General features: G+C 44.8%; 1 pseudogene; it reads right to left on the reverse strand.

Moving 5' to 3' along the window:
* Nucleotides 1–23,134: 23,134 nt before the first annotated feature.
* On the reverse strand, nucleotides 23,135–25,242 carry LOC127611386 (tubulin alpha chain-like; annotated as a pseudogene).
* Between the last annotated feature and the right edge of the window lie 262 nt (nucleotides 25,243–25,504).

Genomic DNA, 25,504 nt, shown 5'->3' on the forward strand with positions numbered 1-25,504 from the left:
TACTAGTGAACATGTAAGGTACAAAACGCCCGCTAGTTCACTAGTAAGATCATTTTGACGCTTACTAGTGAACATGTAAGGTACAAAACGCTCACTAGTTCACTAGTAAGGTCATTTTGACGCTTAGTAGTGAACATGTAAGCCACAAAACGCTCACTGGTTCACTAGTAAGGTCATTTTGACGCTTACTAGTGAACATGTAAGCCACAAAACGCCCACTAGTTCACTTGTAAGATCATTTTGACGCTTATTTATGAACATGTAAGGCACAAAACGCTCACTTGTCCACTAGTAAGGTTATTTTGACTCTTACTAGTGAACATGTAAGCCACAAAACGCTCACTAGTTCACTAGTAAGGTCATTTTGACGCTTACTAGTGAACATGTAAGCCACAAAACGCTCACTGGTTCACTAGTAAGGTAATTTTGAGGCTTACTAGTTGACATGTAAGCCGATAAACGCCCACTGGTTCACTCGTTAGATCATTTTGAGGCTTACTAGTTGACATGTAAGCCGCAAAACGCCTACTAGTTCACTAGTAAGATCATTTTGACGCTTACTAGTGAACATGTAAGGCCATAAATGTGCCCACTAGTTTACTAGTAAGATCATTTTGACGCTTACTAGTGAACATGTAAGGCCATAAATGTGCCCGCTAGTTCACTAGTAAGTTCATTTTGAGGCTCACTAGTTGACATGTAAGCCATAAATCGCCTACTAGTTCACTAGTAAGATCATTTTGAGGCTTACTAGTGAACATGTAAGCCACAAAACGCCCACTAGTTCACTAGTAAGATCATTTTGACGCTTACTAGTGAACATGTAAGCGACAAAACGCCCACTAGTTCACTAGTAAGATCATTTTGAGGCTTACTAGTTGACATGTAAGCCGCAAAACGCCCACTAGTTCACTAGTAAGATCATTTTGAGGCTTACTAGTTGACATGTAAGCCGCAAAACGCCCACTAGTTCACTAATAAGATTATTTTGACGCTTAATACTGAACATGTAAGGCCATAAATATGCCCACTAGTTCACTGGTAAGATCATTTTGACGCTTACTAGTGAACATGTAAGGCCATAAATGTGCCCACTTGTAGTGCTAGTGACATTACACTGTACTTGCATTAAATGCAAATAAGGATGATTACGAAAACATGTAACTGTATCCTATTGGCTGTACGTTTCAAAATAGTATCATCCCACCAGTCAGGGCTCATGATTTTGGAAATTCTGTGCCCACTTAGTTTTTTAAAATAACAATGGCGGACAGCGTCCTGAGACGTATTTGGCGAAGGTGCAGGGCAATAGAGAGTGCCTGTCGTCAAGGGTCTGCCGGTGAAAGTGAAGCACGCGCGATAAACATTTCAATTGCTAATTTAAGAAGAGTTAGTGACCAGTTTAGCGCTGATACTATTCAAAATTTGATTCAAAGTCTAATAGATCTCGGATCTGTCATCATTGCGGGACCCGCTCCTAATGGTGGACGCGTTTGTTCCCATGTGGCACATCGTTTGCACACAGGTAAAATCGCTACCATTTTTTTGTCATTGCTTTTTTGTATGTATTTTTATTCGAACTACACACGGGTTTTGCTGACGACTTGCTGTGACTTACCTTCTATCACCCTGTCAAACGTCGTTTTATACCAGTGGTTTTCCTGCAAATCAGTAGACTATTAAGTAACGTGATGGCTATACACTTTTAAGCAATAACTAGTGATCTTTTAGTTATTCAATTATAAGTTTGAATTATTTTTTTCTTGAGTAAAATGGTTAGAGAAAATAGCTGCTCGTGGTGTTGAAGCTGCATATACTTTTATGTACATCTGTGTCTATATGCCTGTACTGTATACAGTATATAAAAAACACGTAGTGATTCATTTGCTTGAATTCCTTAATCCTTTTATTTCCATACTTTAGGTAGACGAGGAAGACCAGCACTTGACATTACAAGGGATCAAATTGAACTGCTCCCCACTCAGGGCTTTACAGTGAGAGCCATCACGGAGATGTTGGGTTGTTCCTCTTCATACCTGCATAAAAAAATGACGTTTTTTCAGATTTCAGCCAGAAATAGATTTACTCCCATTCATGATGTTGACCTGGAAGAGCATGTCAGAAGATTGCACAGCCAATTTCCCAGATCAGGCTCGGAAGCAAGTGTTCTGCTACATACTCTTGTCCCTTCATGTATATATCATTATATTCATTGTGAAAGTGTTGTTGTTTATTGTTTATTGTGTTGTTTTATGAACCTGTTGCAGACGATGAGGGCATACCTGCATGCTGATGGTATTGTAGTACAAAGAAAAAGAGTTCGAGAAATCCTCAACCGTATTGAGCCAGCTGCTGCAGCCCAGAGATGGAGCCAGACTGTGGCTAGAAGAACATACTATGTGCCATTCCCCAATAGTTTATGGCACATAGATGGGCATATGCGTCTCATTCGGTAATAAGGGATCATCTTATATTTGTACTCGTGGGAGCATTAGAAAGCCATATTGTATGGACAGCACAGATTAAATTGAATTTTATCATTTGTATATCCAAGTTACACAAACTCCAAATTGCCTCCATGTAGTCTTAAGTGCACAGCAATACCTTCTCTACCGAGATGATATTTCAAACAAGATATGAAACTTGATTGTTTTCTTGTATTTAATCATTATTCTTTTCATGTTTGTTTTACAGGTGGGGGTTTGTGACACATGCTGGCATTGATGGGAATTCCAGGCTAATAACGTACCTTCAACTGGAGCACAGACAACACAGCTTTGACAGTGTTGAAATATTTTGTCCAAGCCACCTGCCTGTATGGGTTACCCTCCAGAGTAAGATCCGACCATGGTGGTGAAAACACTGGTTGCTCTTTTAATGAACCTACTGCAGGGACAAGACACCAAAATTATTTCTAGCTCCAGCCAACACCCCCTCACAATTTACTCACACCTCCCATGGCCTGATTATCCACCAACAGGGGCCCTTTTTGGATAACATTTTGGCATAGGAACTTTCCTTTCCTATCCTAACCGAGTGAGATGAGCCGGTAGCACCTGTAGCAAAGATCGTCTAAATTTTAATAATGCTTAGGAAAGGTTCTGACCATCCTTTACGAAAGGAAAGGAGATATATTATGCAGCAGGAATATTTAAAGGGGAAGTCCTTTTTTATTTTCAATGCCTTTACAATCATACATTCTATGCACATACACTGGTCTAAACATGGTATTCAGATTAATTTTACCTTTGTGGAATATGAATTATGCAGAAAATCTCACTTGTTTTTATCCAAATCAGGGGGCTAACATTTTGTACTTGCTATTGACCGAACAGTACATCACAGTTTCTGTGAGGACAAAATTTCTGGTTCTGTCACAGTCCACCGGAAGCAGAAATTGCTTTCACATCGCACAGCTGTAACCTGGGCCGATCACAAGTACTGCTTAACTTGTTAAACTAAATGAAGAGATGCCTCCGTGCAATACTCAGAGTAAGATGACGTTGTGTAAAGGAAGTGGCATGATTTATAGAAGTTAATGGAGTGCTGTGTCTGTCTCCTAAATACAATAAGGACTTTTTAAATGGATTTTCAATTTTTCTTGCAGGGAAAAATGTACATCTATATATCTACTGTATATCTATAAAAAGAAATCCTCATCTCACCCCTCGGGTGGTGTCCATCCCTCATTCAGCTGGGGTCCTCTACCAGAGGCCAGGAAGCTTGAGGGTTCTGCGCAGTATCCTTGCTGTTCTCAGCACTGCACATTTCTGGACTGAGATGTCCGATGTTGTTCCCGGGATCTGTTGCAACCACTCATCATCTAGTTTGGGGGTCACTGCCCCGAGTGCTCCGACCACCACAGGCACGACTGTCACCTTAACCTTCCAGGCTCTCTCCAGCTCCTCTCTGAGCCCTTGGGATTTCTCGAGTTTCTCGTGTTCCTTCTTTCTGATGTTTCCATCACTTGGGACCGCTACATCCACTACAACGGCTTTCCTCTGCCCTTTATCTATGATCAGGATATCTGGTTGGTTCGCCATTACCATCTTGTCAGTCTGGATCTGGAAGTCCCACAGGATCTTCGCTCTGTCATTCTCCACCACCTTCGGAGGTGTTTCCCATTTTGACCTTGGGGTGTCCAGTCCATACTCCGCACAGATGTTTCGGTAGACTATGCCAGCCACCTGGTTATGGCGTTCCATATAGGCTTTCCCTGCCAGCACCTTACACCCTGCAGTTATGTGTTAGATCGTCTCAGGTGCCTCTTTGCACAACCTACACCTTGGGTCTTGGCTGGTGTGGTATATCTAGGCCTCGATGGCTCTGCTGCTAAGGGCCTGCTCCTGAGCAGCCAGGATGAGTGCCTCTGTGCTGTCCTTCAGGCCAGCCCTCTCTAGAACTCTGATAGGACTTCTTGAGATTGGCCACGGCAGTTATTGTCCGGTGGTACATCCCGTGTAGGGGCTTGTCCTCCCATGATGGTCCCTCTTCCAGCACCTCATCTTCTGTTCCCCATTGTCTGAGACATTCTCTGAGTACATCATCCGTTGGTGCCTTCTCCTTGATGTATTTGTGGAGCTTGGATGCTTCATCCTGGGCAGTGGCTCTCACACTCACTCGTCCCCGGCCTCCTTCCTTTCGGCTTGTGTACAGTGTCAGGGTGCTGGATTTGGGATGGAACCCTCCATGCATGGTAACGAGCTTTCGGGTCTTAACATCCGTGATCTGAATCTCTTCCTTTGGCCACCTTATTTTTCCTGCAGGGTATCTGATCACTGGAAAGGGCATAGCTGTTTATTGCCCGGGTCTTATTCTTGCCATTGAGATGGCTTCTTAGGACTTGCCTCACTCGCTGGAGGTATTTGGCCGTAGCCGCTTTCCTTGTTGCCAGTTTGAGGTTGCCATTGGCTTGTGGTATACCGAGGTACTTGTAGCTGTCCTCAATGTCTGCTATTGTTCCTTCAGGGAGTGAGACCGCTTCAGTGCGGACTACCCTTCCTCTCTTAGTCACCATCCGACTACATTTCTCCAGCCCGAATGACATCCCGATGTCGCTGCTGTAGATCCTGATTGTGTGGATCAGGGAGTCTATGTCCCTTTCGCTCTTAGCAAACAGCTACATGTCATCCTTGTAGAGGAGGTGACTGATCGTAGCTCCATTTCTGAGGCGGTATCCATGGCCTGTCTTGGTGATTACTTGGCTTAGGGGGTTCAGTCCTATGCAGAACAGCAGTGGGTAGAGTGCCTCACCTTGGTATATGCCACATTTGATGGACACTTGGGTAAGTGGCTTGCCATTGGCTTCAAGTGTGGTTTTCCACATCCTCATCAAGTTCGCAACGAAGGCTCTTAGGGTCCTGTTCACCTTATACACATCCAAGCATTCAAGTCAAGTCAAGTCAAGTCAACAGTATTTATAGAGCACTTTCAAACAGCCATCGCTGCATACAAAGTGCTGTACATGGAGCGATTTAACATATACAATAAACAGTAAGACGAATCAGTAATAAGTAATAAGTAATAAGGCGGCAGAAAGCACCAAGCAGTAAAACCAATAGCAAATCTAAGTCATGCTGAGTCAAACGCCAAAGAATACAAGTGAGTTTTGAGGAGGGCTTTAAAGATGGGCAGCGAGGAGGCTTGCCGAATGTTCAGTGGGAGGTCATTCCAGAGAGATGGACCAGCAACAGAAAAGGCTCGATCCCCTCTGAGCCTCAGTTTAGTTCTTGGTACGTCTAGCAAAGACTGGTCCACAGACCTGAGGCGCCGGGCAAGGGTGTAGGGGCGTATGAGCTCAGAGAGGTAAGGTGGCGCGAGATTATTCAGAGATTTGAAAACAAAGAGGAGGATCTTAAAAATAATTCTAAAATGAATGGGGAGCCAGTGAAGGGATGCCAAAGTAGGAGTTATATGCTCCCTCTTACGAGTACCAGTCAAGAGGCGAGCAGCGGCATTCTGTACCAGCTGAAGGCGCTTGATGGAGGACTGGCTGACTCCAAAGTACAGGGCGTTGCAGTAATCGAGCCGGGATGTGACAAAGGCATGAATTACTGTCTCAAAGTGTTCATGTGAGAGGAAAGGTTTTATTTTGGCCAGCTGTCTAAGGTGAAAGAAGCTGGATTTAACAACGGCACCAATTTGCCGATCGAGTTTGAAATCACTGTCCAGTTTAAGTCCCAAGTTTGAGACCGTTGATTTCAGATAAGGAGATAGGGGGCCCAAGTCTACAGGATGGAATGTACAAGGTCCACTGGGGCCAAACAATATCACCTCTGTCTTCTTTTCGTTGAACTTCAAGAAATTTTGTGCCATCCAGGTTTTGATTTCTTCCAGACAGGATAGGAGTGGCCTTAATGAGAAGGTGTCTTTCTTGCTCAGTGGGACATAGATCTGGCAGTCATCTGCATAGCAGTGGAAAGGAATACCATGTTTCCTTAAGATGGAACCCAATGGGAGCAGATACAGCGAGAACAGCAGAGGCCCCAGAATTGAGCCCTGTGGAACACCACATGACAGGGGAGCAGTGCGTGATTCAGAGCAGCCAAGGCTGACACAAAAGGTCCTGTCAGCTAGATAGGACCTAAACCAATCAAGAGCACTCCCGCCAATGCCCACCAAGTGCTGCAAACGAGTCAGCAGAATACTGTGATCCACTGTATCAAATGCTGCAGTTAAGTCCAATAAAACCAGACACACGTGGTCTCCAGAGTCATTTGCCAGGAGGATGTCATTAGAAACGCGTAACAGGGCTGACTCCGTGCTATGCATCGTCTTGAAACCTGACTGGAAGACCTCCAAGATGTTATGTTCATCCAAGAAAAGTTTCAACTGCATGTGCACCACTTTTTCCAGAATTTTGGAAATGAAAGGCAGTTTGGAAATGGGTCTGTAACTTGACAGCTCATCTGGATCAAGACCAGGTTTCTTGATCAAGGGTTGGACCACAGCATGTTTAAACTGTTGGGGAACTACACCAGAAGAAAGGCTGCTGTTGATGATATCCAAGACCGATGCACCAACACTCGGGAGAACCTCCTGAAAGGAGCGTGGGGGAAGAGAGTCGCAAGGGGAGCCAGATGGCTTCGTCTGGCGAACTACATCCTCCAAAAGCGCCAAGGACACAGTATCAAAAGAATTTAGGACAGCTGAACATGGAACATGGACAGAGGGGTCAGATGCGGTATTTGGGACCGGAATCCTAGCTGTAGAGACCTTATCAATAAAGAACTGAAGGAATCTGTTGCACATCTCGGCTGAAGAATCCGAGCAAGTAGGCAGAGGGGGTTTGAGTACAGAATCTATCGTTTTAAATAGTGCACGAGGGTTGTGACGGTTGGCGAGAATAAGGTCCGACAGATATTTTCTTTTGGCCTCTTTTACTGTGAGCTGGTAGATACGCCAGCTGTCTTTCCAAATTTGAGAAGAGACATGCAATTTGTCTCTTTTCCACTTGCGTTCAGCTTTGCGACACTCCTGCCTAGCTGCGCGGGTAATGTCGTTAAACCATGGCTCGGGTTTAGGCTTTGGCAGGACAATTTTTGAAGGAGCCACCAAATCCAGGATGGCCCGGCATGACGAGTCGAACCAAGAGGTGAGTTCCTCTGTGTTAGACGAGGGTACGCAAAGGTTATTAAAGGCATCAGAGAAACGACTAGCAGTGCGAGGGTTAAAAATTCGGCGTTTACAACTAGGAGCGCCAGATTTCACAGCAGCATGCGATAAGACTACGTCAAATAAAACTGCCATGTGATCAGAAATTCCATTTTCAAGGACTTCCAGATTTGACACCGTTATACCATGAGCAAGGACAAGGTCTAAAATATGTCCTTGTTCGTGTGTCGGGCTGGTCACATACTGCACAAAATTAAAAGAGTCGATAAGTCTTAAGAAGTCTTTTGCTAGCGTTTTTTCCGGACAACATACATGGATATTAAAATCCCCCATTAGGAGAATACGATCATATCTCAGCCTGATTTCCGCAAGAAAGCTTGAAAAGTCGCTTAAAAAGTCTTTGTTGTATTTAGGAGGACGGTAAATGACAGCACAAAGCACCGGGAAAACACGACCAACTTCAAAGAAGGTTGCTTCAAAGCTGTTGGCAGATGTGGTGAAAGTGCACCGTTTACATTTGAAATTGTTCTTAAAAATGCTTACCGTACCTCCACCACGTCCTGATGTCCTCGGGGTATCGAGGAAATCACAGTCAGGTGGTAACAATTCAATCAAAGCTTTGTACTCACCGGTACCTGCCCAAGTCTCCGTCAGACACAAAAAATCCAAGTCATTGGAAAGAAAATACTCCCTCAGAATATGGGTCTTGTTCGTCAGCGACCGGGCGTTTAACAACGCGATCCTTGTGGAAGTAGCAATGGGAGGGCTTCCCTCTGTCAATCGCCGAGCCCGGGGGAATTCCCTCAAAAGGTTTCGCTGAATTCCTCCCCGAGAAAGGCGCGCAGGGTAGAAATGCCGTGACACGACGGGAGAGCCAACGACTGTTAGCAAGCACGAGGCGACGGGGTCGAGGGCACACCACGCCGGAGCGATCGAAGTGTGTCTCAGATCCCGTTTCAGTTTCACGAGCTGACCACTGCGTTTGCCGCGGCGGCGGCGGCGCTTTCGGCGCTTTCGTGAAGGGAGCGAGCGAACGCGGAAGAGATAAGCCGGCAGGTTAGCCAAGAACGGAGGTAGCGTCTTTCCACCACCGTCTTGCCAAAACGCGGCCGAATCTCCGACGTGTTGTTGAATCAATAACAACGATCGGCGATCATAAACCAACCGAGACGCTGTTAGGGAGGTAACAAGCATTGCGAAAAGTAAAAAAACCCGAAATGGCAGGAGCGTCGCCGAACACACTGGCGCACAAGCGGCCATCTTGGATCTCTCTTTTCTTTCATGGATTCAGTGATCCATGTATGTGGCATCGAGTCATAGGCTTTCTTGTAATCAATCCAGCCTGTGCACAGGTTGGTACATCGGGACCTGCAGTCTTGTGCGACTGTTCTGTCAACCAGGAGCTGATGTTTGGCTCCCCTGGTATCTCTAGCAATGCCCTTCCGTGCTTCGCTCATGTATTGATCCATGTGAGCACTTATCTTAGCCGCAACATGAGCTTCCATGTTGTGGAGAGACAGGTTAATGGCCGATAGTTGGATGCGACTGCACCCTTTGAGGGATCCTTCATGATCAGTATCGTTCGCCCTTCGGTTAGCCATCCCGGGTGAGTCCCATCCCTCAGCAGCTGGTTCGTTTATGCTGCTCGACGCTCATGGAGTGCTGTGAGTTTCTTTAGCCAGTAGGTGTGGACCATGTCCGGGCCTGGTGCTGTCCATTTCTTCATATCCGAGACTCTTTCCTGTATGTCTGCCACTGTTATGGTAACTGGATTCTGTTCAGGGAGGTGTCTGTGCTCCTCTCTCAGGGAGACCAGCCATTGTGCACTGCTGTTATGTGCAACCTCCTTCTCCCATATGCCTTTCCAGTACCTTTTAGGACTCTGCCACTGAGCGTACACTTTCGCAGGTTGTGTTGTGAACAGCCTGTTTATTCGTCTGGCCTCATTCTCTTTCGTGTACCGCTTTAGGCGGCTGGACAAGGCTTGGAGCCTTTGTTTGGCAGTTTCGAGTGCTTCAGGTATGGTCATCTGGATGTACCTCTCAGGTATCGGCCTTTTCATCACACCTCTCTGGGCCTCCGTCAATTGACTCACATCTTTCTGAGCCGCCTTGATCTTAGCCTCCAACCGTCTTTTCCATGGTCGGTAATGTATCTCATGGCTTCCATGGTTGCTCTTATAGCCAAGCATCTCAAGGATCACTGATGCTGAAGTGTATATCAGTTCATTTCCGTGATCGTTACGGTAGGGTTCGCCCTCAGAGCTGCATTCACACTTTCCATGAGACTTTCAGGTGGTACTTCACATAGCCGTTGTAATCGGTTTCTAGGTTTCCCAGCTTTCATTCTTGCCATGGTCTTAGCTTTCAGGTCAGTTGCTGCCTCGCTCAGCATTTCATTCATTCACAGCACTCCCAATCTCATCATCTGCATTCACTCTGGTATGAACTCCTCCTCTGATCTGGCAGCCTGGGGCCCCTCACCATGGAACCTACGTTGTACCTCATCAATCTCAAGTTGTGACAGCAGTTGCCGTTTGTGGATGTTGGAACACTGAGTTACTAGTTGTTTCGTGGTCACCCGTGAGTGTGGGTTTTGAAGTAACCATTTAGCCCAGATTCTCTGCATGTAACCTCTCTGACTAGGCTTGCTTGAGTAGTAGCATTCCAACAGAGCCATGTTATTGCATCTTGCCCATCTCCGCTCCATTTTTCATCAAGGTGCTCTGGTTCCCCAGCATCTGACGCAGACCTTGTTTGGCCGGGCGACGTCTGAGCTGGCATGTCATTCATTTTATTGTCTCTCATCATTGTATGAGGTACGCATTAGCGTGAAGGCTCTTGCCCAAGGACCCACACTGGATGGTGTTATGTGCTCATTTTTTGCCCCAAGTGGGGAGCGGAGGGACGGGCGCTGGGGGGGGGACCATCGTGGTGGGGCGGGCCCCTACGCGGGATGTGCCACCGGACCATGGCTGAGGTGGCTGATCTCAAGAAGTCCTATCGGTGGCTGGAGGGGGCTGGCCTGGGGGACAGCGCAGGGGCGCTCATCCTGGCTGCTCAGGAGCGGGCCTTGGGCGCCGGAGCCGTCAAGGCCCGGATGTGCCGCGCCGGACAGGACCCGGGGTGTGGGTTGTGCGGGGAGGCGCCTGGGACGATCCGGCACGTGGCTGCGGGGTGTGGGATGCTGGCAGGGGGGGCCTGCGTGGAGCGCCATGGCCAGGTGGCTGGCGTGGTCTGCCGAGGCATCTGTGCGGAGTGTGGACTGGGGGCCCCGGGGTCGGAGTGGGGGGCACCTCCGAGGGTGGTGGAGGGTGGCGGAGCGGGGATCCTGTGGGACTTCCGGATCCAGACTGGCGGGATGGTGGTGGCGAGCCAACCAGATGTCGTGGTCGTGGATGGGGGGCGGAGGAGGGCCGTTGTGGTGGATGTGGCGGTCCCAGGTGGTGGAGGCATCGGGAGGGGGGAGCATGGGGGGCTCGGGGGGTACCAGGGGCTCGGGGAGGGGCTGGGGAGGGCCTGGGGGGTGGGGGTGGCGGTCGTGCCTGTGGTGGTCGGGGCGCTCGGGGCAGTGACCCCCGGACTGGATGGGTGGTTGCGACGGATCCCGGGAGCAGCGTCGGACATCTCGGTCCGGAGGTGTGCGGTGCTGGGAGCGGCGGGGGTACTGCGCGGGGCCCTCGGGCTTCCTGGCCTCTGGTGGAGGACCCGAGCTGAATGAGGGACGGACACCACCCGAGGACACCTCCTATTGGCTCCATGATAAGAGCTCCACCCAGCAAAGAATTAACCCTTTAAAACCTGATTCTGAGCTTTCACAATTATTTACCGCCATTTGCGTAATATCTACAGTATACAGAAGGAATCAAGCAATTTTTACCAATGTATCTGTAGGTGGTGTTTATTTATTATGTACACAGAGATAAAGAGTAATGGCACAGCTCTACAGTATCTTTCCACTTTTATATATGTATGCTATACTAAATAAAATTAATAGGGCACCATATAATGCAACAGTTATGCAACTCCCTAAATAATGATGTGAATTTTCAGTTGTTGCTAAATCAGTTAGGATGTTATAATTTGTGGTGTAGATGCGAATTTAGGAGAGCAGGACAATATATCGCATTGCAATTGGAGCAGCAGCTTGTTTGATGATGTCCCCAAACCGGCTCATCTATTATATTTGTCGTGCAATACAATGAAAATGAGCACAATTGCAAAACATCGGCTTCTTATATTTTAAAATAAAATAATCACATGTTTACCGTTCTGGGGTTTCTACAATCATGAATGGAGGCATTATTTACAGCAGGTTGACAGCAGTGTGATCGAGCAGATTAGATGGAGTAGAATTTGAATGGGGCTTCACTGATTTATTTCATACAATTCATATCTAAAACACAGTTGAAAAATATTTGATTGTTAAAATATTTAAATACAAGATTAAGATTAAGAAGAAAAACCTTTATTAGTCTCGCAATGGAGAAATTCCAGATTCACAGCAGCAAAGTTATGAAAGGAAGAAGTAGAACAACAAAAAAATAGGAGCTGCTGGAAAGGCAGCCACTCTCGCGGCGCCATTTTGAAGTCAAAATAACAAAAAATAACACAAGACAAGAACTATATCAAGAAATTAACAAAACATACAGTTTTTTTAATTAGGAGAAAAGTCTAAAAACATATCACAAATGACAAACGTTGTGCCGCTCCTCCTCCTGTTCTTCAGTGAAGCTGATCACCCTCCAGCTCCCGTTAGAAACATGGTGCTGCTGAAGGTGTGCCGGCAGAATGGTTGTGATACAGGATGTGCTGTGGACTCTCCCAGAAACGAGGACCTAGTTTAGTTGTAGATCCAGTAAAACATAGTGCAAATGTGACATTATTTATAATGCACAGTTACAGTCTTGTGAATATTAAAAAATGTACTTCATGTAATGCAGGAAGCGAATAATTCAAACGAACTAAGGCAGCAAACAGTAAGAGCAAAATTGTGTTCCAAACATTAACTTCAACTCTTTTTTAAATGTCAATTAGCTTGTGAGTAATAAGACAAAATGTGACTGTCAGACAGAAAACTGTCAGAGCAAACGGCAGATTTTAGAAAGTCCTGCCGAAATAAATCTGCACCCGACTGCGACTGTCAGCGTTGAACTGCCGCCATTGCTGTCAAAGTCAGACACATCTCCAAAATTGTTGGAGCAAATTTTTAAGCAGGCTTCATCTTGATAAATTGACCACGTATTTGACATTTACACCATAACGTTACCGCCTAAAATAATCGTAAAACAAAATTTTGTGTAACAACAAGAGTAATATGTACCCCAAAAGCTTTCAAAGCGTCTGAAAGTTTTCTCCTCCGTTTTTGTTGGGGCTTGGCTCGAAATGCATCATGATTGGCCGCCCGAAGTCCACGTGTCTGTCGGACGTGCTCTCATTGGTCTACAATACCATCACGGATGAATAAATACTCAAAGGGCTTGCCAGGCAAGCCCTTTGAACCCTTTAAATACTCAATGGGCTTGCCTGGCAAGCCCTTTGAGTATTTATTCCATATTGCCCACTAGTTCACTAGTAAGGTCATTTTGACGCTTACTAGTGAACATGTAAGGCCATAAAGGTGCCCACTAGTTCACTAGTAAGATCATTTTGAGGCTTACTAGTTGACATGTAAGCCACAAAATGCCCGCTAGTTCACTAGTAAGATAATTTTGAGACTTCTAGTGAACATGTAAGCCACAAAACGCCCACTAGTTCACTAGTAAGATCATTTTGACGTTTACTAGTGAACATGTAAGCCACAAAACGCTCACTAGATCACTAGTAAGGTCATTTTGACGCTTACTAGTGAACATGTAAGCCACAAAACGCTCACTGGTTCACTAGTAAGGTAATTTTGACGCTTACTAGTGAACATGTAAGCCACAAAACGCCCACTAGTTCACTTGTAAGATCATTTTGACGCTTATTTATGAACATGTCAGCCACAAAACGCTCACTAGTCCACTAGTAAGATTATTTTGACGCTTACTAGTGAACATGTAAGCCACAAAACGCTCACTAGTTCACTAGTAAGGTCATTTTGACGCTTACTAGTGAACATGTAAGCCACAAAACGCTCACTGTTTCACTAGTAAGGTAATTTTGAGGCTTACTAGTGAACATGTAAGCCACAAGACGCCCACTAGTTCACTTGTAAGATCATTTTGACGCTTATTTATGAACATGTCAGCCACAAAACGCTCACTAGTCCACTAGTAAGGTTATTTTGACGCTTACTAGTGAACATGTAAGCCACAAAACGCTCACTAGTTCACTAGTAAGGTCATTTTGACGCTTACTAGTGAACATGTAAGCCACAAAACGCTCACTGGTTCACTAGTAAGGTAATTTTGAGGCCCACTAGTTCACTCGTAAGATCATTTTGAGGCTTACTAGTTGACATGTAAGCCGCAAAACGCCCACTAGTTCACTAGTAAGATCATTTTGAGGCTTACTAGTTGACATGTAAGCCGCAAAACGCCCACTAGTTCACTAGTAAGATCATTTTGACGCTTACTAGTGAACATGTAAGGCCATAAATGTGCCCACTAGTTCACTAGTAAGATCATTTTGACGCTTACTAGTGAACATGTAAGGCCACAAATGTGCCCGGTAGTTCACTAGTAAGTTCATTTTGAGGCTTACTAGTTGACATGTGAGCCACAAATCGCCTACTAGTTCACTAGTAAGATCATTTTGACACTTACTAGTGAACATGTAAGCCACAAAACGCCCACTAGTTCACTAGTAAGATCATTTTGACGCTTACTAGTGAACATGTAAGCGACAAAACGCCCACTAGTTCACTAGTAAGATCATTTTGAGGCTTACTAGTTGACATGTAAGCCGCAAAACGCCCACTAGTTCACTAGTAAGATCTTTTTGAGGCTTACTAGTTGACATGTAAGCCGCAAAACGCCCACTAGTTCATTAAGAAGATTATTTTGACGCTTACTACTGAACATGTAAGGCCATAAATATGCCCACTAGTTCACTGGTAAGATCATTTTGAGGCTTACTAGTTGACATGTAAGCCACAAAATGCCCGCAAGTTCACTAGTAAGATAATTTTGAGGCTTCTAGTGAACATGTAAGCCACAAAACGCCCAGTAGTTCACTAGTAAGATCATTTTGACGCTTACTAGTGAACATGTAAGCCACAAAACGCTCACTAGTTCACTAGTAAGGTCATTTTGACGCTTACTAGTGAACATGTAAGCCACAAAACACTCACTGGTTCACTAGTAAGGTAATTTTGACGCTTACTAGTGAACATGTAAGCCACAAAACGCCCACTAGTTCACTTGTAAGATCATTTTGACGCTTATTTATGAACATGTCAGCCACAAAACGCTCACTAGTCCACTAGTAAGGTTATTTTGACGCTTACTAGTGAACATGTAAGCCACAAAACGCTCACTAGTTCACTAGTAAGGTCATTTTGACGCTTACTAGTGAACATGTAAGCCACAAAACGCTCACTGGTTCACTAGTAAGGTAATTTTGAGGCTTACTAGTGAACATGTAAGCCACAAAACGCCCACTAGTTCACTTGTAAGATCATTTTGACGCTTATTTATGAACATGTCAGCCACAAAACGCTCACTAGTCCACTAGTAAGGTTATTTTGACGCTTACTAGTGAACATGTAAGCCACAAAACGCTCACTAGTTCACTAGTAAGGTCATTTTGAGGCTTACTAGTTGACATGTGAGCCACAAATCGCCTACTAGTTCACTAGTAAGATCATTTTGACACTTACTAGTGAACATGTAAGCCACAAAACGCCCACTAGTTCACTAGTAAGATCATTTTGACGCTTACTAGTGAACATGTAAGCGACAAAACGCCCACTAGTTCACTAGTAAGATCATTTTGAGGCTTACTAGTTGACATGTAAGCCGCAAAACGCCCACTAGTTCACTAGTAAGATCTTTTTGAGGCTTACTAGTTGACATGTAAGCCGCAAAACGCCCACTAGTTCATTAAGAAGATTATTTTGACGCTTACTACTGAACATGTAAGGCCATAAATATGCCCACTAGTTCACTGGTAAGATCATTTTGAGGCTTACTAGTTGACATGTAAGCCACAAAATGCCCGCAAGTTCACTAGTAAGATAATTTTGAGGCTTCTAGTGAACATGTAAGCCACAAAACGCCCACTAGTTCACTAGTAAGATCATTTTGACGCTTACTAGTGAACATGTAAGCCACAAAACGCTCACTAGTTCACTAGTAAGGTCATTTTGACGCTTACTAGTGAACATGTAAGCCACAAAACACTCACTGGTTCACTAGTAAGGTAATTTTGACGCTTACTAGTGAACATGTAAGCCACAAAACGCCCACTAGTTCACTTGTAAGATCATTTTGACGCTTATTTATGAACATGTCAGCCACAAAACGCTCACTAGTCCACTAGTAAGGTTATTTTGACGCTTACTAGTGAACATGTAAGCCACAAAACGCTCACTAGTTCACTAGTAAGGTCATTTTGACGCTTACTAGTGAACATGTAAGCCACAAAACGCTCACTGGTTCACTAGTAAGGTAATTTTGAGGCTTACTAGTGAACAGTTAAGCCACAAAACGCCCACTAGTTCACTTGTAAGATCATTTTGACGCTTATTTATGAACATGTCAGCCACAAAACGCTCACTAGTCCACTAGTAAGGTTATTTTGACGCTTACTAGTGAACATGTAAGCCACAAAACGCTCACTAGTTCACTAGTAAGGTCATTTTGACGCTTACTAGTGAACATGTAAGCCACAAAACGCTCACTGGTTCACTAGTAAGGTAATTTTGAGGCCCACTAGTTCACTCGTAAGATCATTTTGAGGCTTACTAGTTGACATGTAAGCCGCAAAACGCCCACTAGTTCACTAGTAAGATCATTTTGAGGCTTACTAGTTGACATGTAAGCCGCAAAACGCCCACTAGTTCACTCGTAAGATCATTTTGACGCTTACTAGTGAACATGTAAGGCCATAAATGTGCCCACTAGTTCACTCGTAAGATCATTTTGACACTTACTAGTGAACATGTAAGGCCACAAATGTGCCCGCTAGTTCACTAGTAAGTTCATTTTGAGGCTTACTAGTTGACATGTAAGCCACAAATCGCCTACTAGTTCACTAGTAAGATCATTTTGACACTTACTAGTGAACATGTAAGCCACAAAACGCCCACTAGTTCACTAGTAAGATCATTTTGAGGCTTACTAGTTGACATGTAAGCCGCAAAACGCCCACTAGTTCACTAGTAAGATCATTTTGAGGCTTACTAGTTGACATGTAAGTCGCAAAACGCCCACTAGTTCACTAGTAAGATCATTTTGAGGCTTACTAGTTGACATGTAAGCCGCAAAACGCCCACTAGTTCACTAATAAGATTATTTTGACGCTTAGTAATGAACATGTAAAGCCATAAATATGCCCACTAGTTCACTGGTAAGATCATTTTGACGCTTACTAGTGAACATGTAAGGCCATAAATGTGCCCACTTGTAGTGCTAGTGACATTACACTGTACTTGCATTAAATGCAAATAAGGATGATTACGAAAACATGTAACGGTATCCTATTGGCTGTACGTTTCAAAATAGTATCATCCCACCAGTCAGGGCTCATGATTTTGGAAATTCTGTGCCCACTTAGTTTTTTAAAACAACAATGGCTGACAGCGTCCTGAGACGTATTTGGCGAAGGTGCAGGGCAATAGAGAGTGCCTGTCGTCAAGGGTCTGCCAGTGAAAGTGAAGCACGCGCGATAAACATTTCAATTGCTAATTTAAGAAGAGTTAGTGACCAGTTTAGCGCTGATACTATTCAAAATTTGATTCAAAGTCTAATAGATCTCCGATCTGTCATCATTGCGGGACCCGCTCCTAATGGTGGACGCGTTTGTTCCCATGTGGCACATCGTTTGCACACAGGTAAAATCGCTACCATTTTTTTGTCATTGCTTTTTTGTATGTATTTTTATTCGAACTACACACGGGTTTTACTGACGACTTGCTGTGACTTACCTTCTATCACCCTGTCAAACGTCGTTTTATACCAGTGGTTTTCCTGCAAATCAGTAGACTATTAAGTAACGTGATGGCTATACACTTTTAAGCAATAACTAGTGATCTTTTAGTTATTCAATTATGTTTGAATTATTTTTTTCTTGAGTAAAATGGTTAGAGAAAATAGCTGCTCGTGGTGTTGAAGCTGCATATACTTTTATGTACATCTGTGTCTATATGCCTGTACTGTATACAGTATATAAAAAACACATAGTGATTCATTTGCTTGAATTCCTTAATCCTTTTATTTCCATACTTTAGGTAGACGAGGAAGACCAGCACTTGACATTACAAGGGATCAAATTGAACTGCTCCCCACTCAGGGCTTTACAGTGAGAGCCATCACTGAGATGTTGTGTTGTTCCTCTTCATACCTGCATAAAAAAATGACGTTTTTTCAGATTTCAGCCAGAAATAGATTTACTCCCATTCATGATGTTGACCTGGAAGAGCATGTCAGAAGATTGCACAGCCAATTTCCCAGATCAGGCTCGGAAGCAAGTGTTCTGCTACATACTCTTGTCCCTTCATGTATATATCATTATATTCATTGTGAAAGTGTTGCTCTTTATTGTTTATTGTGTTGTTTTATGAACCTGTTGCAGATGATGAGGGCATACCTGCGTGCTGATGGTATTGTAGTACAAAGAAAAAGAGTTCGAGAAATCCTCAACCGTATTGAGCCAGCTGCTGCAGCCCAGAGATGGAGCCAGACTGTGGCTAGAAGAACATACTATGTGCCATTCCCCAATAGTTTATGGCACATAGATGGGCATATGCGTCTCATTCGGTAATAAGGGATCATCTTATATTTGTACTCGTGGGAGCATTAGAAAGCCATATTGTATGGACAGCACAGATAAATTGAATTTTATCATTTGTATATCCAAGTTACACAAACTCCAAATTGCCTCCATGTAGTCTTAAGTGCACAGCAATACCTTCTCTACCGAGATGATATTTCAAACAAGATATGAAACTTGATTGTTTTCTTGTATTTAATCATTATTCTTTTCATGTTTGTTTTACAGGTGGGGGTTTGTGACACATGCTGGCATTGATGGGAATTCCAGGCTAATAACGTACCTTCAACTGGAGCACAGACAACACAGCTTTGACAGTGTTGAAATATTTTGTCCAAGCCACCTGCCTGTATGGGTTACCCTCCAGAGTAAGATCCGACCATGGTGGTGAAAACACTGGTTGCTCTTTTAATGAACCTACTGCAGGGACAAGACACCAAAATTATTTCTAGCTCCAGCCAACACCCCCTCACAATTTACTCACACCTCCCATGGCCTGATTATCCACCAACAGGGGCCCTTTTTGGATTATCATTTTGGCATAGGAACTTTCCTTTCCTATCCTAACCGAGTGAGATGAGCCGGTAGCACCTGGAGCAAAGATCGTCTAAATTTTAATAATGCTTAGGAAAGGTTCTGACCATCCTTTACGAAAGGAAAGGAGATATATTATGCAGCAGGAATATTTAAAGGGGAAGTCCTTTTTTATTTTCAATGCCTTTACAATCATACATTCTATGCACATACACTGGCCTAAACATGGTATTCAGATTAATTTTACCTTTGTGGAATATGAATTATGCAAAAATCTCACTTGTTTTTATCCAAATCAGGGGGCTAACATTTTGTACTTGCTATTGACCGAACAGTACATCACAGTTTCTGTGAGGACAAAATTTCTGGTTCTGTCACAGTCCACCGGAAGCAGAAATTGCTTTCACATCGCGCAGCTGTAACTTGGGCCGATCACAAGTGCTGCTTAACTTGTTAAACTAAATGAAGAGATGCCTCCGTGCAATACTCAGAGTAAGATGACGTTGTGTAAAGGAAGTGGCATGATTTATAGAAGTTAATGGAGTGCTGTGTCTGTCTCCTAAATACAATAAGGACTTTTTAAATGGATTTTCAATTTTTCTTGCAGGGAAAAATGTACATCTATATATCTACTGTATATCTATAAAAAAAATCCTCATCTCACCCCTCAGGTGGTGTCCATCCCTCATTCAGCTGGGGTCCTCTACCAGAGGCCAGGAAGCTTGAGGGTTCTGCGCAGTATCCTTGCTGTTCTCAGCACTGCACATTTCTGGACTGAGATGTCCGATGTTGTTCCCGGGATCTGTTGCAACCACTCATCATCTAGGTTGGGGGTCACTGCCCCGAGTGCTCCGACCACCACAGGCACAACTGTCACCTTTACCTTCCAGGCTCTCTCCAGCTCCTCTCTGAGCCCTTGGGATTTCTCAAGTTTCTCGTGTTCCTTCTTTCTGATGTTTCCATCACTTGGGACCGCTACATCCACTACAACGGCTTTCCTCTGCCCTTTATCTATGATCAGGATATCTGGTTGGTTCGCCATTACCATCTTGTCAGTCTGGATCTGGAAGTCCCACAGGATCTTCGCTCTGTCATTCTCCACCACCTTCGGAGGTGTTTCCCATTTTGACCTTGGGGTGTCCAGTCCATACTCCGCACAGATGTTTCGGTAGACTATGCCAGCCACCTGGTTATGGCGTTCCATATAGGCTTTCCCTGCCAGCACCTTACACCCTGCAGTTATGTGTTAGATCGTCTCAGGTGCCTCTTTGCACAACCTACACCTTGGGTCTTGGCTGGTGTGGTATATCTAGGCCTCGATGGCTCTGGTGCTCAGGGCCTGCTCCTGAGCAGCCAGGATGAGTGCCTCTGTGCTGTCCTTCAGGCCAGCCCTCTCTAGAACTCTGATAGGACTTCTTGAGATTGGCCACGGCAGTTATTGTCCGGTGGTACATCCCGTGAAGGGGCTTGTCCTCCCATGATGGTCCCTCTTCCAGCACCTCATCTTCTGTTCCCCATTGTCTGAGACATTCTCTGAGTACATCATCCGTTGGTGCCTTCTCCTTGATGTATTTGTGGAGTTTGGATGTTTCATCCTGGGCAGTGGCTCTCACACTCACTCGTCCCCGGCCTCCTTCCTTTCGGCTTGTGTACAGTGTCAGGGTGCTGGATTTGGGATGGAACCCTCCATGCATGGTAACGAGCTTTCGGGTCTTAACATCCGTGGTCTGAATCTCTTCCTTTGGCCACCTTATTTTTCCTGCAGGGTATCTGATCACTGGAAAGGGCATAGCTGTTTATTGCCCGGGTCTTATTCTTGCCATTGAGATGGCTTCTTAGGACTTGCCTCACTCGCTGGAGGTATTTGGCCGTTGCCGCTTTCCTTGTTGCCAGTTTGAGGTTGCCATTGGCTTGTGGTATACCGAGGTACTTGTAGCTGTCCTCAATGTCTGCTATTGTTCCTTCAGGGAGTGAGACCCCTTCAGTGCGGACTACTCTTCCTCTCTTAGTCACCATCCGACTACATTTCTCCAGCCCGAATGACATCCCGATGTCGCTGCTGTAGATCCTGATTGTGTGGATCAGGGAGTCTATGTCCCTTTCGCTCTTAGCAAACAGCTACATGTCATCCTTGTAGAGGAGGTGACTGATCGTAGCTCCATTTCTGAGGCGGTATCCATGGCCTGTCTTGGTGATTACTTGGCTTAGGGGGTTCAGTCCTATGCAGAACAGCAGTGGGTAGAGTGCATCACCTTGGTATATGCCACATTTGATGGACACTTGGGTAAGTGGCTTGCCATTGGCTTCAAGTGTGGTTTTCCACATCCTCATCAAGTTCGCAACGAAGGCTCTTAGGGTCCTGTTCACCTTATACACACCCAAGCATTCAGTGATCCATGTATGTGGCATCGAGTCATAGGCTTTCTTGTAATCAATCCAGCCTGTGCACAGGTTGGTACATCGGGACCTGCAGTCTTGTGCGACTGTTCTGTCAACCAGGAGCTGATGTTTGGCTCCCCTGGTATCTCTACCAATGCCCTTCCGTGCTTCGCTCATGTATTGATCCATGTGTGCACTTATCTTAGCCGCAACATGAGCTTCCATGTTGTGGAGAGACAGGTTAATGGCCGATAGTTGGATGCGACTGCACCCTTTGAGGGATCCTTCATGATCAGTATCGTTCGCCCTTCGGTTAGCCATCCCGGGTGAGTCCCATCCCTCAGCAGCTGGTTCGTTTATGCTGCTCGACGCTCATGGAGTGCTGTGAGTTTCTTTAGCCAGTAGGTGTGGACCATGTCCGGGCCTGGTGCTGTCCATTTCTTCATATCCGAGACTCTTTCCTGTATGTCTGCCACTGTTATGGTAACTGGATTCTGTTCAGGGAGGTGTCTGTGCTCCTCTCTCAGGGAGACCAGCCATTGTGCACTGCTGTTATGTGCAACCTCCTTCTCCCATATGCCTTTCCAGTACCTTTTAGGACCCTGCCACTGAGCGTACACTTTCGCAGGTTGTGTTGTGTACAGCCTGTTTATTCGTCTGGCCTCATTCTCTTTCGTGTACCGCTTTAGGCGGCTGGACAAGGCTTGGAGCCTTTGTTTGGCAGTTTCGAGTGCTTCAGGTATGGTCATCTGGATGTACCTCTCAGGTATCGGCCTTTTCAGATCAACAGTATCTTGCCATTGTGATGCTTTAAACTGGACATTCTCCGACGGAAAGAGCTTAGAATGAAAGAGAAACTGGAAGAGTCACAGAAAGATGTAGAAGTGGACGTCCTTTGGCCACATCCCATGCTGATGACTGCTACATTGTGTACCCACCCTTGTTAACTTTTGTACCAATAATCGTTTGAGATGAGGAAATCCCCTGTGCAGCCTCCTACTTTCATGATATGTGATTTTAATAAATGAGTTCAGATGTACAGTCATACAATGTGATATGCAAGAACATCAGTCATCACTATTAAAGGATTAAGGATTAAGGATCTTTTGTGTTGTGTTGACGATTTGTTAGCTGGAAGACTTGCTTCAAAATCACCCCTTCAATTGATCCTGCCTGTAGAAAAATGCACTTTGATTCATTTGTAGATGGTGAACATACAGTGAATAGACATAGCGGTGCCATGTTACACGTTTGAATTAAATAAGAATGAGACCAAAAAAAGAAAGAAAACTAGTTTTTCACTCCCTGAAAGTTGTTCAACCATTCCCTTATCACAGCCTATTCACACTGTGTGTAGTACAGGATGAGATTTGTGGAAGTCAATTGTTGCTACAGTTTGGCCGTGTCTGAGTATGAACTACACAAAAAACAACAGACAGTGAGTCAGTTGGTTATTCTCCCACTCTAACACAGAGTCACGGCTGAATGGTATATAGGAAGGGACATTGGAGCCCTTTCATAACTTACATTCCACATGGGAATAAGTGTGGGGGTGGTGCACAAAAGAGAGTCTGACACTGCACAAAGTAATGATCTCTGTGGAACTTCCAACCAAGAAATATTTATTATATTAATATACGGCCATAGGATAAGCATGACTTTTGGCCCTAACTGATTAAATAAAAATCAACCACTTAAATCGTGTTTCTTCTTGTGTCTTTACATCAATATTCTTCTCCTTCATCTTCATCCCCTATGTTGTCCGCACCCACTTCTTCATAATCCTTCTCCAGGGCAGCCATATCCTCTCGGGCCTCTGAGAACTCTCCTTCCTCCATTCCCTCCCCAACATACCAGTGAACAAAGGCCCTCTTGGCATACATGAGATCAAACTTGTGGTCGAGTCGAGCCCAGGCCTCAGCGATGGCTGTTGTGTTGCTCAGCATGCATACAGCCCTCTGCACTTTGGCTAGATCTCCCCCAGGAACCACTGTTGGAGGCTGGTAGTTGATGCCCACTTTGAAACCAGTAGGACACCAATCCACAAACTGGATACTGCGTTTGGTCTTGATGGCAGCGATGGCAGAGTTGACATCTTTAGGCACCACATCGCCACGATAGAGCAGACAACAGGCCATGTATTTGCCATGACGAGGATCGCACTTGACCATCTGGTTGGCTGGCTCAAAGCAAGTATTTGTGATGTCGGCAACAGAAAGCTGCTCATGGTCGGCCTTCTCCACAGAGATGACTGGGGCATAGGTAGCCAAAGGGAAATGGATACGAGGGTAGGGCACCAAGTTGGTCTGGAACTCTGTTAGGTCAACATTCAAGGCGCCGTCAAAGCGAAGTGAGGCTGTGATTGAAGACACGATCTGGCCAATCAGCCTGTTGAGGTTAGTGTAGGTTGGCCTTTCAATATCGAGGTTCCGACGACAAATGTCATAGATGGCTTCATTGTCCACCATGAAGGCACAGTCAGAGTGCTCAAGGGTGGTGTGAGTGGTCAGAATGGAATTGTAGGGCTCCACCACTGCTGTGGAAACCTGAGGGGCTGGGTAGATTGCAAATTCAAGCTTGGACTTTTTCCCATAATCAACTGACAGTCTCTCCATGAGGAGGGAGGTGAAACCAGAGCCGGTGCCTCCACCGAAGGAGTGGAAGATGAGGAACCCTTGTAATCCTGTGCATTGATCAGCCTGAAAATGTAACATTACACAGGAAGATGAACAATCCTTCCATCCATCCATATGACGCCTATCCTATCTGACTTGTGGATAAAAGGCAGGGTACAGCACTCAATGAAGGGCTTGAATAGACAACCAGTCACACAAAAGAGTCATTTTCATCAATTGACCTGGCGCATGTATTTTTTTGAACCATTGAAAATATAAGCAGGCATTGGAACAACATGCTAACTCCAGAGAGAAAGGCTCAAGCAAAAATTCTTACACCGACCTTCTAACTGTCAGGTTAATGTACTCATCTTAAGTACTTTAGAACTTTTTCTTGCATTAAATAGTTTTAAAGGGTCTCACCAGTTTGCGAGTCCTGTCCATAACCAGATCAATGATCTCCTTGCCAATAGTGTAGTGACCACGGGCATAGTTGTTGGCAGCATCTTCCTTCCCTGTGATTAATTGTTCTGGATGGAACAGCTGACGGTAGGTACCCGTACGCACCTCATCTGGACAAAAAATAAAAAATAAAGAGACAAATATTGTATGTTATTCCACAATGACTTACCAATGTTCTCTTCAAGCAAATAGCCAATCAATCACTGACCAATGACAGTGGGCTCCAGGTCAACAAAGATGGCTCTTGGGACATGTTTTCCTGCTCCTGTCTCGCTGAAAAAGGTGTTGAATGAGTCATCGCCATCACAGATTATTGTATCAGAGGTCATCTGGCCATCTGGCTGAATGCCATGTTCCAGACAGTACAGCTCCCAACATGCGTTGCCAATCTGAGCCCCAGCTTGGCCCACATGTATGGAGATGCATTCACGCTATAAAAAAGGGAAAGCAATTTGTTTCAAATACACACATATTTCCTATCAATGCTTTTGGGATTCATCTGCTAAACATATCACAGTGTAGCTCATGATGTACCGGTAGTTTTTTTAAAGCAAATCCACTCTCACCATTGTTGATCTCTCTTTTCCAACATTCAGGTGTTAGTAAGAAGATGTAGGTCTTGTTTCATGAGTGTTGCTCAACTTATATACCTGCACTTTGAGGTGATCAGTGATTTGATCTGAGCTGTAATCAGAGAACCTGCTGATGGGACAACGATACATTCATCAGCTCAATAGAGAAAACAATGCAGAAGGATGTCACCACCCAAAGCTTTGTGTGGGTTTTGCAGATACGTATGAGAATTGGAGTGTGTTATTGCAGCTATTACTTTTGGAGTGAGAGGAAGATAATATATCAGTTTCACACAGCTAGTTTCAGAAGTTTGACCTTAAAGCCTGGTCTATACAGTACACTTTCTGCAGTTGGAAGATGAGATGATAAGATGAAGTCACACAGCACAACATGAAATGTGTGAATCATTAA

The sequence above is a fragment of the Hippocampus zosterae genome, chromosome 12 (assembly GCF_025434085.1).
Source record: "Hippocampus zosterae strain Florida chromosome 12, ASM2543408v3, whole genome shotgun sequence".
Classification (NCBI taxonomy): domain Eukaryota; kingdom Metazoa; phylum Chordata; class Actinopteri; order Syngnathiformes; family Syngnathidae; genus Hippocampus; species Hippocampus zosterae.